Raw genomic sequence first — 14,136 nt, forward strand, 5'->3', positions numbered from 1 at the left:
AAAGACAGGACTCAAAAGGTTTTATGCACTAAAAATAAGATAAAAACTACACTAAAAAAACTGAGCTGGTATTTTTATTGCATCACAAAAATCCTGAATATACAAGTGTCAAGATCCTCAGAAGCCCCCAGTCATAAGCAGCAGTCTGGGTTTTCCATTTCTCATGGGAAAACAGAAAAAACGTGGATTTCCTCTTTTAACAAGGAAAAACATGGATTTCCCATTTTAATAGAGAAACATGCAGATTTTGCACTTCTGCAAAGAGCTCTGCAGGCTGGCAGAGTTCCAGCCTGCAGGGGGCTGGGGGGAGTGGGAGGAGGGTGGTCAGGTGGGGGGTGCCATGTGCATGTATATGTACATGGCTGCCAGGCAGCCTGGAGAGCAGCTCCTGTAGGTAAGTGGAGGCAGGAATGAGGCCCCCCCTAGGGAGGGAGGGAGGTGGGCAGGGCTGGGCCCAGCCAGGCAGTCTGTGGGGCTTGGGGTCCAGGGCCAGAATGTGCAGTTGCAGGGCCCCGGTGTGGAGTGGGATGGGGCCGCAGGCAACTTGGGGGCAGGTGGTGGAGCCAGATCCCCATCATTGCATGCACTCCTGGCGGGGCAGGGGAGGCACATACCCCCCATATCTGTGTGCATGGCAGGGGTGGGGATGAGCTGCCTGCTGTGTACTTGGGCTCCCTGCCCTGCTACCCTTCCCTGAGGCCTCCACAGTCCAGTGGGCAGGACCTAGCACAGCAGGGCAGAGTAGGGCCAGGCAGGGAAACTCCCTGCTACTGCAAATCTCATGTTGCATTGGTGAGGCATCCCCTGCCCACCCAGCAGCAGTGAGGGCAGGGGCATGGGGTTGTGCCCCCCACTGCTGCCAGGCAGGCAGGGGACGCTCTGCCAGGGCGGCTCAGAGCTCACAGCAGCAAGGAGCTTCCCTGCCCAGGCCCACTCCGCCGTGCGGTGCTGGTTCCCACCTGCTGGGCTGCAGAGGCCCTGGGGGAGGGCAGCTCACAAGCACAGTTACCACAATGTATTATCATCCCATTACTGTTTTTCAGACAATCATTTGCAGAAATTATTTAGCTATTTGTGTTTGATAATTTAGGAACAATAAATTGTGTGTTTATGTGGAAGTAGATGGCCCTTGATGTCCCTTCCAAATCTGTTTCTGAGATCAGATGGAGGATCCTCCTGTGTATCAGACCAAGGGAGTAGAAATAAGGCATACAGATTTCCCCTTTCAATACACAGGTGGTTGAAGGGCCCTCCACAGTCCAGTGGACAGGACCCTCTATATCACTCAGATAACAGAATCAGGCTTCCTCTTTCCCCTTGACTTCCTTTCTTTACAGTGATCAGGATTTATTAGGAAGGGTCCTCAGCCCAGTCCAGCCTAGCCTAGCTCCTTCCTGAGAAGTAGGAATGACGGTTTTGCATTCCCTCCAACTGGGGAAGGCGTGGAACCTAGGTCTCCCACTTCCTGGTTCATTATCTTGCAAAAGGGAGGAACCACCAAATGTGCCCCTCTTCCATGTTTCCTGTAGGTTGGCATGCAGTGAGCAGAGGCTCACCCTGCTGAGCATTTTGAATCCCATTCTTAGACACCTAGCTCCTCATTCAAAGCAGGTTAAGGATTATGATTTCCCTTCCCAGAGTTGAGTGCTAACTTTCAGGTTTGGGAGTGCTTAGCATTGCCACATCTGTGAGACTCAACTTAGAAGACTCAATATTTAATGGTCATCAAATATGATTGATTTTTTTTTCATCAGAAAATGCTGAGTCCACAGAACTAAAAATTTCACAGTTATGTAACATTTTCATCTCTTTTAAATGAAAAAGTATCAGAAAAAGTTATTGATAAGGTCACAACACTTTCCTTTGCTTTTTATAATCTAATGTAACTTATATTACTAAGCAATAATGCTGAAGAGAAGCATGTTGATGTTCCCAAAATGGTGCTTTTCTGATTTTTTTCTTACAGAAAAGTACATTTTTGCCATGATTTAGGATGAACGGAAATTTTGAAATGCTTGCATTTCCAATTAACTCAAATTCCAAGTTTCAGCCAGCTCTAATAATCATAAGGGGATACATTGGGCTGAATCCTGAAACCGTTTTCAGCACTTCTCTCTGCAAACACGTTTCTTAAAGCAATTAGTTTGTCAAGCATGAGTGACCCACTCACTCTCAAAGGTAGAAATCACTTCCAATTATTGAAGGTATAACCAAGCTTTTTAAGCTAAGGGATTTCTTTCTATCCCCAAATGAGATCAGTTTTTCTTGTAAACTATGAAATCACATGGCACCTTGTGGCTGAAACCTCAAATATTGTAACAGAAAAGGCTGATTATTTTTAATATACTTTTGAGAGGTGTCCTCTGAGCCTAGTGAAACAGATCCGAGTCATTATGGAAATCAAATAAGTAGTTCCCTTTCACCTGAGCTGTCGAGGCATCAACATATCCAAACATTGGATACAATTGCCAGGCTCTTGTTAGATGTTAGGTATATTTAAGAACAACATGGAAAGCTATTCAGTTTTAGATTATCCATCTGAGCAATAATGAACAATTACAGCCAGAGCCACTGATTTGTTGTGGTGCAAAGCTGTTAATAAGGATTTTGAAATCTCTAGGCCAAATTTATTTAATTTTCTTCCCCTAAATCCTACCAGGTATACAGCTAATATTTTCCATTTATCTTTTTGACATGCTCAAAGAGCGTGCTGTTCAGCTCATCTGAGCAACAGTATTATGCTGGAGTGAGGGTAGTAGAAATGAACTTGGAGCCTGACTTTATGACATTTTCAGAGACTTTATGTCCAGAAATAGAAGCATAACTTTCCATTTTGGTGCCCAGAGCAGTGTGGAGTAATGGTGGGGGCAAGGAGGTGGCTCTTACCTCCTCATGCAGGCGGTGGTGATGGCTACAGTGGCATGGGTTGCTCCTGCCTTGACTCAAGCTCCTCCAATGCGGGCTGCAGCAGTGGCACAGGCTCCATGGAAGCTGTCATTCTGGTGCCCGCTATGAATCAGTGCCAAGGCTGGTTCTCTCCCCTCCATACATAACACAAAGCATGGAATATCACTGGGAGTGGGAGCTGGGTGGTGGGAGGCATCCAGGAGAATGGTAGGTTTTCAGACACCCCTCTCCTTTTAGGCTAGCATAACAATCACTTTGCTGGGCATGCTGGTTGTGAATCTTATCTTAACAGCTAAGATCCCCTATGCATTTTATAAGAAACTTAGGTGCTTAACTGATGGCTGTGAATTCCCTTCAGGAGCTTCGTGCCTAAGGCGAAGTACAGACAGTCAAAAAGCCCAAGGCTGAATTAATTCAATCCTTGCAGGTTCATCTAAACTGCATAGATTGAACTGGTAAGTTAACAGATATTCTTTTTTGATTCCAGAAATGCAGCCCCATGCCTGCAATAGCTCAGGTCAGATGCCAGGGAGTGCTAGAGCATTCCTCCCTGGTCAGCTGGAGCAGAAAGCTTGGGCCAAGGCTAGCCCACCCACCTCACCCACCCTGCAAAGGGAAGGTTTGTGAGGGAGGTGCAAAGCATCCTGGATTCTGGGGAACTGTGAGTAAGAGCCTGGAGGGGATTAGAGGCAGAAGTTCAATCAGGTTTCTCTCACTTTGTGTGGGTTCTGTATGTGTGAATTCACTCTTATGCAATGACCTTTTTATACCAAAAATTTGCTATATGCGAGGTAAATTCACACTTATGCAATCAGTGTGGTGGAAGCCCACAGTCAGCTGCTTTGTATGGTGCATTGTGGGAGTGAAGCGCACCAAAATATAGTCTCCTGTGTGGATCTGTGCTCCTCACTCATTGTCTGGGAAATGTTTCTGTAGTTGCCATCCCCAATATGATAGTGCCCTTGACTTTTGTGTACTATCTGCTGTTGGTGAGTACCAAAATTGTCTTGTAAAAGTGGTAGAAATGGGTCTGGGGGTCAGTACAGTTGAGGCCTTAGAACGTATCCCTATTTGTTAAATTGTAAAGTGGGTTCCCTTTATGTGAATTTAAGTTATGCGCCATTTACCAGGGACATATGTACAACATAATGCAAGGGAAACCTGTAAACTGATTTAACTTAAATCAATTAAGCCTGATACTACATCCATCCAGGTTTATCTTAAACCAGTTTTGGCCATTTTGAAAGTGGTTTATGTGCACTGAACTTCTGTTGTGTTACAGATTTCAACTGATTTCCAATCACTTACACTGGTTTATGTGTAATGTTGTCCCTAGCCTAAGAGTGGCTATTTACAAGTGAAATGCAGGTATAAAATAGGTATCATCTCTTTTGGCCAGACCGCAGAATTGGCCAACATTCATCTCTCTTGCCCAGCCAGTAGATATACCATATTGTCTTGGGAGTCTTCTAGATTGTTAGAAACGTGGCTGCTATATAGGATTCCAATTAGCAGGATTTGGTTTTCAATGAAGAATGAGATCTCAAGGTTCCTATTGTTACAGCATTATTGGCAAAAACAGAGCAAAAAAGACAAGCACAGGGATCAGGACTTACAGAGGTGCATTCATTAATACAGTTCTCCTTAGGGCCTTGAAAAGAAAATCTGCAATATGTCAGGAAAAAAAAAACAATCCTTTCTTCCATGAAGTCAGTGTTAGAAGTAATTAGTTTAGCTGTCTTCATGCTGTTTTCATGCATATTAGCTTCAAGCTGAAGGACTGGAAGGGAAAAATCCATGGCCTATGGGACTCCTTCACTACACATACTTTATTCAAAACAGAGTATTTGTAGTGTTACAACAGGCTTTGATTGTTTCCAGGCTATGATGGGGATGAGGACATCCATCTACTCATTCATGTGATGGATGACTTCTGCTATCCATATATGAACAGACCCCTTTCTGTGGCACCAGCAATGTCACAATCCAAAGTAATTCAGTATTAGGTAGCCCAGGTGGTACATGGCTGGTACCCCCTCTTCAACTGAAGGGATGTTAGTGGGTGTGTGCATGCTGTGGGAGTATGGCTGCCTAGCTTCAGGCCAGCTGACCTTCTTTCCCTACAGAGCAGAGCAGAGACCAGGGACACCCAGTGATGCTTAACTAATTACAGGTTTAATTATACAATCTAATATAAAATTTATACACATGTACACACACACACACACGCGCGCGCACACACAATTTACAAATATAGGTTTACAAACTCTTATTAACCCTAAACCCAGGCAATCTCAACAGGATATGGTAGACAAAGCACCATGTTAGCACAGGCCTTGACCCTCTTTGGCTTTCTGGTTAGCATGCAGCCCTTGCCCTCAGTAGGGCCACCCAGGTGGCAGGCAAGGGAATACTCAACAATAAAACTCAGGTTAGATAGTAAATCAATAAACAAAGACCTGGCAGTGATGGAACAATAACTGATCGTACATAAGTGAGATTACATCAAATAAGATACAATGCATAGAGATCATAAAGATAACAAATACAATGAAAGCAAATATTGAATAAGGGATGCTCTAGTAGGCCCTTAAGCAACTGAACCACTAGCTGGCTAAATAAAGCATCTTACAATTCTCTCAGAGTACAACAATAAGGACTCAAGTTTACAGCAAAAATCCCAACAAAACCAGGAACAAGAACACAACAATGGAACAGCAACTGTGCCCAAAGAAGAAATGACACCAGGGGAAGGAACCTGTTACCTTAAGGAAACACCATCACCCTCCCCTAGGCCCCATAAGCATGAAGCCACCCTTAACAAATGGGACCCTTAGCTCCTCTCTCCACACAAAAGGGGTTGTCAGGGGGCCTCCCTTTAATGACCCAAATGGGGAGGGCCTTTCCTCCCCCATGGAAATCCCCTTCTCTTCCCCTCTTGGGAACTGCAATCTCCTTTTCAGGTAACTCAGGACTCCCAACAGTTCTGGTGGACTTGACTTGTCTCCCTCTCTCTGTGGGTTGGCTGTGGGACTTCCCCCACTCGCTGGGATGGTCGTTCCATCCTGCCATTGATTTTTGCAGGAAGGCCCGAGGTGCCTTTTGCAGCTACCTGGCCTGTCAGCCCGCTCTCAGCCCCGTGCACTGCCCTGCGCACCAGAGGGGCACCTGCCTCATGTAGGGATTGGGGACCTGTGCTGCCTCATACAGCCACAGCATCCTATCAGCTCTGTTCATCTCTTTTAGCCCTGAGCACCACCATGTGTACACAAGGGGCACCTGCCTCATGCAGGGCTGTGGGCCCGCACTGCCCCACGCAGTTGCAGCATCCCATCAACTCTACTCAGCTCCACGCACCACCCTGTTCACCCAAGGGCATGCCTGGTTTGTGCAGGGTTGGGGATCCACGCTGCCTCATGCAGCCATGGTGGTCCCTTCAGCTCTATCAGCTCTGTGCACCGCTTTGTGCACTGAGGGCTCTTGCCTTGTGCAAGGTTGGGGACCTGTACTGCCTCATGCAGCCTCTGAGGTCCCATCCACCCTTCGGACTCTCCGTGCACCATTGCTACAGCTCTTTCCACAGCGGGGCTGGGGTGCAGCCACCTGCTACTTCCCGCTTGGTGAAGGCATCTTCAGGCCTTTCTCAGGCAAGTACTCCACCCCGCTGGTCAGCTCTACAAGCGTTTTTGCAGCCCCGTCTTCATCATCCCTTGTCAAAGCTGCCTGTGAGCTGGGCATGCAGGCTTTTATCCCTTCTGGAGCCTCCGCCCCTAGATTGGAAACAGACTGATGGGAAAGTCTGAGGGATTATTTCCCCTCAGGTCCTCTTCTTCACCTTGACCCTAGGTCAAGGCAGGGAAAGGCTTTCTCTTGCCTTCTCCTGATTAATGGGGAAGGGAAATGCCCCCACCAATTGGCCTGAACCATCCGGCTCAAGCCATCAAGCCGGGCTGCCACCAGTCAGCCTGCCAGAATTAGAAAGTTTTCAGAAAAAGGAATGAATTTAGGAGAAAAGCAGTGATTAGTTTGGGGCTGGCAGACTGATATCTGAGGGAGATTAAGAGTTTCATACACATGTTGTGACATATCATGACCACAGATTTGGTCAGATGCACCATTGAGACACTCCTGGGGGGTTTTCATACTTTCAGGGGTGCCCTTCAGCCCCAAACCTCTCTCTTCTCAGCTTTACCTGCCTCACCTAGGCCTTGCCAGCTCTTAGCAGCGTGAGATTTTGCCAACTATAAGAATCACACCGTTGTTCAGTCATGTGCTTAGAAAGTATAGCTCCCTCTACCCCTTCCATAGAAAAGTCCTGCCTATATAGCCTAATGCTCTGAATTCATAATTGCTACTGACAATAAGTGAGCTATAAAAGATTTTTAAAAAAAGATTTTTTATAAGAACAGCACCTGGACTAGCCCTAACAGCGTAACCCTATGGTTTGGGGGGCCTCCCAGGGCTGAAGTGATGGTGATCTGGGCACACGGAGCCTGGTCAGCAGCCATGCTCTGGCCAGGCTCTGGTTTCGGGCCACATGTGCTGCTGCTACATATACTGTGCCACTTTTTTTGGTGTGCTTTTTTTTATAGCGGGATTTTCTGGTATCTAAAGTTGTTCCTCAAGGCCATTTTAAATTCTACTCCTATCTTCCAAAGTATCTGACTCTCCAAATTTTGTTAACTGTGTATTTAATAGGATTGTGTGAAGTTTCGGTCACTGATTCAATTTGGAGGAGATTCAGCCCTTCATCAGCTAAATCTCCGAATCCAGATCAAACAAGGAAACCCTTTAATCTCTCTGAATCAAATCATACCTCAAGGTACCATGCGCGGCTCGTGAATGCTGAGATGGTGGGGCAGATGGAGCATCCCATGGGAGTGCAGGGGTTCCCCTGCGCGCTCAGCAGCGGAATCAGAAGTGGACCAGAAGTACTTCTGGGTCACTTCTGGGTCCACCACAAAGCATGTGGGGGACCACCCCACCCCCTGGCTTGGCTACTGGTGTCTCCTGGGTCTGGAGGGGCACCCAGGGTCCCCCTGTGGGTAATCGCTGAGCGGGGGGGGGGACTGGGGAGTCCCCCACATGCTGCAGCGGTGGACCCAGAAGTGGACTGGAAGTGGTCCACCACCAAGCATGCAGGCGACTCCCTTGTGCTTCCATGGGACACTCCATTCACCCCACCATCTTAGCATTCATGATCCATGCCTGGTACCTTGAGGTATGTAGAAAAAAACATATAAAGCTGTGTCTATGGCCGAATTGCTGATTCGCCAAATCTGAATCAGATTCAGCCAAACCGAATCAGGACAGTGATCCAAATCAGCAAATCAAATCTCTGTCTCCCAAATTTGGCCAAATCTGAATCTGGACTGAATATTGCCTGCTTCACACAACTCTAGTATTTAATCCTATTGTCCATTTATTAAGTTCAGATGGGAAACAGATATCCTGGAATTAGTGTCCCCTTCCAAACTACAAAGTGTTCTATAAAGTTAGTTCTATAAAGGAGTGTGAAATATAAGTGTCAATCCCTTTCTCTGGCACTGGAGTGAATTGAGCCTGTCTCCCACATTGTAGGAAAGGGATCTAATATCTAGGCTATGTAATAAGGGGTCAGCTGTACCTTCTCTTCCTCCCCTTTTGACTTGAGAGAGAGAATCAGCCACTGCTACATTTTCTGTGCTGCCCAATCTGCTATGCTGAGTATTTTCAAAGCACAGTCACCAGATTGTTTCCTTCATGAAAAATTAGTAGAGGAATGTCAAAGGATCTTACTAAGGCCTGATCTAGGTACCAAGCTGTTTAACACAGATCAAAACTTAGGGGTTTTGGGGCATGAACAGAACTGGAAATTTGGGCATCTGGCAACCATTACTGTTGAAAACTGAAGTGCCAACAGACTTCATGTACCTCTTGGGTTACATGGCAGCTCCCAAGGGGCTTCCAGGATTGTAGTTTTGAACTTGGATATTTGGGTCCGGTCCTAAAATAAGAATGTAAGCAAGAATGCTCAAGTCATTACCTAGCTAAGACATGTACAGTTTTTAGAGGTGGGCAAGGCATTTTTATAGGAAGTGATAGTAAACTGTATGGTGAGAATGCCATGATTTCTAGTGCATTTTTCCAAGTTCTTAATCTTTTCTTTGTGCAGTATAGTTTAGAAAAAATGTTATCTTGACTGTTAGACCAAAACCAAACCTAAATTTTGTCACTACTCTATCACCCCCACCCATTGTCAAATCAGTACATTCCTAGGGTGAATACAGTGACTATGGTTAAAATTGGATAGCATTATTTATTTTGAAAGTGAGTTGCCCATAATTCAGCATGCTGCTTATATTTTGAAATTACTCACAGAAATTATGTTAACAGGCTGTGAAGTCAAGCAGTCAGAGTTAGAAAATGTCTGAATTAAGGCTGCCTGTTCAACTTTTAAGTTGCCCTTCTTGTGCACTTGTGCCTTATAATACAGTCTTTCCATAATTATCTGATCATGTATTACTTTTCTCCAGAGCCTTGCTTCAGTCAGTGCACGGGATTGGCAGTACTCGCCACACAAGCAGCTATTCAATACTTGGTTGAATCCCCTTGGTGGCCCCTATTCTATACTTATAGCACTCTCTTCTAAAGGCAGACTTTTAAATTCCTCATGGACTTTTCTATGATGTACCTCATTACAGAGTCAGAGCACTTCCCAAACATTAATGAATACTTCACTGTACACTCTTGCAGCCAGAGACTATTATTATCTTTATTTTACAGCTGGGGAATGTAGGCACAGCGAGATTAAAGTTAATTATGTCAACTAATTTTGTGTGACCAATTTGGGATGCTAATGCCTGTTTGTTCAAGTACTTAAAATTTTATAGGATTTAGCTGTTCCAAAGGTAGGTTTTGTTAAGTTGGTTTGCAGTTGTGAGTGCTCAGAGCTTGTACAACTCTGATGTCAGGTGTCTCAAATTGAGTGCCTAGTAAAATGAGGAACTCACACTTAGAGCTAAATCCTATTAAACCCTCATATTCCTAGGAGGAAATTGCACAGCCACATAACTATAGTTTGCTGGTCCTTGTACACAGTTTAGGATTCAACATAGCTGTGCTCACCCTGTGCTTTCCTGTTGTGCATGTTGCATTCTGGTTGCATATTTGTTCAAGTGGAATGAATCCTACTGCATGTCTGGAATAGATAGAAGTAATTAGACATGTAGAATACTAATTCCTAAAATGGTAATCACAACAAATCCATGACTAGTTTGACAGAAGAGGGAGATAATTCACCCACCTTTCAGCCCATGAGACTAGTAATTAGGTAATTTATCCAGAGACTGAGACCCCTTGGCCTACTGGGCAACTTGCAGCCAGGTGTGGCAGGATCTGGCCATGGTTACCCAGGAGCACCTATTCTGTCCACCAACCAGTGTTCCATGTTAGAGGGTGTTCAGCATTGCTGGGGATGTTGTGCCACCCCACCGCACCTCCTTGGATCCTGGTTTGGTGGAGCAGTTGGTGTTTCTCAAGGTGAACCTCCTGCTGCTGAGGCTCCCTGAGCTCCACATGCAGATGGAGTGAGTGCCACCCTCCTCACTCCATCTGCACCTATGTCCTTTTTAAATTTTTTTAAAACCATTTAATGCCCCACTCTCAGAGCTGGAGGTGGCACTCACTGCATCACCAGCCAGCAGGGGAAGAACATATCCCTGCTGAGCTTCCATGCCAGGACGAACTTGGAGGTATGGGCTAGGGCTATGGAGAATAAGGCCCCAGGTCCTGTGCATGAATTAAAACTGCACCCTGCCAGGGTTAGGAGGCCTGGTGGGACTGCCAGTGGTGTGGCAGCCCCCAAGAAATGCCAAGACCGAGGACCTTTCTGGTGAAAGACAGGTAGGAGGTACCTTATAACTTCCAGCCACCACATGCATGCACAGTCCTAGCTAAGGAAAGCCCAAACCTCTAAGATCTTTGTGAGGCCTGAGGCTTACTGGTTGTAGTGCAGTTGTGAGGCTTCAGGTGAGGTTAGCTGCCTGGATGCCATCTGCGAGGCATGGGCTTCTGGGTTTAAAATCCTTTGTCAGGCTGAGGAAGCATCTAGTTGGTGTATGTGTGCTCTTCCTGGATAGAAGGATAATAAAGAATTCAGAGGCTGGCATACAATGCAGGCAAGAAAGCCAGTCAATGAAAATGTAAATTGAGGTGTCAGGGGTGAGAGCGAGGGTGGGGTGTGAGGGGTGAGAGACAGGCTGGGGGCAGGGGAAGGGGGTGTAGCAGGTAAAAGTAGAGAAGTACCTGCTACCAGAGGAGGAGTCAGATGTCAGGCAGTTGTAGTGTGTCATTAATCCAATGTCTATATTGAGTCCATGAGTTTCTGTACCTAAGAGGTTGATGAAGTGAAGTTCATAGGCCCATCTGTGAAAAGTGGTTTGTAAATTCCCTTTGAGGATCAGGACTGAGAGACTGGAGACAGAGTGGTTTTCTTGTGAGAAATGTGCCCCCACAGGTAGTTGGGTATTCTGGTCTGTAATCTATTCTGGTGCACAGTTTGTGGGGGTACTGGAGGTATGTTGGCAGGCTTTGCATTTCTTTTCTGGATCCATGGTCTGGATCCATTTGGTGTTTTTTGGGCTGTAGGAAGTTGGCTTCTGGTGATGAGGTTAACGAATTTTGGTGCTTGTTTGAATTAACAAACCATTATTATAGCAAAATAACATTCAATACATTTGGCTACATCAATCACTACTAATATTTTAATATAAAGCTATAATATAGTATATTTTGATTATCTGACATATACTTCTTCCTTATCCATGTGCTCTGTTGATTATGTTGAGTTAAATTTAATAATAGCTTTCTTTACTTTGCTGACCAAGCCAGTTGCTACATCTGCAAAGGTTTTGTGTTATGGCCAGTCAGCCACAGGCTTTTGAGACCTACACTCCTGCAGCTTTGGCTTGGGCCTCTTGAAAATGGCCAAGCCTTGCAACAATGTACCCATGGCTTATGCTTCACAGGCCTATGTACAGCCTACAGATGTCAGCCAGGAAGGAAGAAGGCCCTACGATTTAGCCTACATCTCTCCCATTAAGGAAGGGTGGACCATTTCTAGCATCTGATGAAGTAGGTTGTTGCTTCTCTGAAACAGTTAGACTTTAAGGTGTCACTCTGCCCTACCTTCTGCCTGACTGACAGACCATCTGAAGACTAACACAGCTAATCTCCTGTATCCTTTATATGACTATGGTGCACTGACGTTACCAATGAGTTTTCATAGCTATTCACTAGCAGCAATGGAACACTGACTCCTGGGAATCCTGGATTCTGGTGCAAGTTCTAAGGGGAATGCATCCTAGTGGATACAAACCTTTCTGTCCCTGTTTTCCCCAGCCTAACCTTGCCCCACTCTCCTCCCCCAACACTGCCAGGGGACGGTCCTTGACCCAGTATCCCCTCCCATACTTCTTAGTTCCTAGCACTTTCCCACTGTTCCCTGCCCTTTGACTCCAAGTTGCCATCCCACCATCTTTCTTTTTTTTCTCCTTCCAGACTCCGTAGCTCTTTATCCTGGTGCCCCATCTTGACTGCACCTTGGCTCCAAGTTGGATTTGGCTGAAAGAAACAAGCATATCAACAAGTCCCAAAAGAGCAATTTTGACTCTAACATAGGCAGACATTTACTGTAAATCTGATACCTGGATTATTTCCATGTTGCAAGAATGGCAAATGGTTCACTAAATAATACACTTTCATAACTGCATTATCATTTCAATTAGAGAATATTTCATGGGGATTTCTAAATAGTTAATAGAAATGAACTGTAGTCCAACTCACTGCTGAGCTCCACAACAACACGTGTCCCTAGGTTCATCTAAGATGCTCAAAAACAAACTGGGCCATGATATCATCAACAGATGTTGGATGTATAACTTGATGTATTTCTTGTGGTTAGTAGGCTGAAGAACTGACCAAACTATTATTCCTCTTTGTGTAAAAGCAATGATACATCTGTTAGAAATTGCAATGAGACCTTTGGGGTTTTCCAATGGAGCTATATAGTTTTGCAGATGTAACTAATTACACATTGTTAGATAACAAAGCTTCAAACATTATTTTATATAAGAAAGCATATCATATTTTGCTTGATCAGTTTTAAAGAAAATGACTTTAAATATGTTTACATTCTAGTTCTGTTTGCAGAATCAAAAAACCAAAACCCAGTTTTGCACAGAGTTAACATATTGAACAAACAGCAGTACTTATTTGTTGATAACTACATGCAGTATTTTCTATTTAAAAGGACATTTATGCACAATTATCACCAGCTATTTCCAAGGATAGAAACAATAATTATGGTAAAATGTTGGTATGGTAAATGTATGGTAAAATTATGGTAAAATGTATACTGCATAAGGTTAGCCACTGTACCAGGCAGACGGAAACATTTTGTCAATGATGCATAGTGATATGTTACATGCATTTTAATTAGCTAGCTCTTACATTTTTATATAAGGAAACAGCAGAGGAGTGCAGTTAAATTTAACACAATTTTGGTTTTAGATGAGGATTATTATCTAAAAGATAATTATCTAAAGAAAAATAACTGACAAACTACAATTAAGATTGTCAAAAAAAGCATTTAATTTTAATGGCAGGTGTTGAAATTCTACCTCTCTTTGAAAATCTCCCTGCAGATGCCTTAGTTCTAAGATGTAGTATGAAAATGTCAATGCATTGGAAAACATCTGCTTTAAGATCTCTCTCTCTTTTTTTTTTGGATTCTAATCGATCCAAAAAAATGTTTTTTCTGAGCCAGTAGCTCATGAAAGAAGCTCGGTGAAGCACTATTTTTTTTGCCTCCTCTGAAGCTAACTACATATCTTAAAGGAAATGCATTCTATTCTTTGACCAAGGATTAATCATTGTATATTTTATGCTATTTCCAATTCCTAACAACAACTCAAATTTACCTTCTCTCACCTGACTTGCATGGTGCTGAAGTTTCAGGTGATTCAACAGAACAAATTCAGGACATGTTGTAGGCACTCTCATGCTGGTAAGTTTTAGAGAGCAAGTGAAGACATTTGAAAAGGCTATGAATGAAAACCATTGGGCTTTTCCCTGAACACTTCTTCAGTCTTTGCCATCTAAAAAAGGTCTTTCTGGTGGCCACTGCTGCTGCTTCTTAGCAGCAGATCCCAAAATTGGTTTCCCTCAGTTGTCATTCAGAGGAAAGAG

Source organism: Alligator mississippiensis, chromosome 1 (genome assembly GCF_030867095.1).
Source record: "Alligator mississippiensis isolate rAllMis1 chromosome 1, rAllMis1, whole genome shotgun sequence".
NCBI lineage: Eukaryota > Metazoa > Chordata > Crocodylia > Alligatoridae > Alligator > Alligator mississippiensis.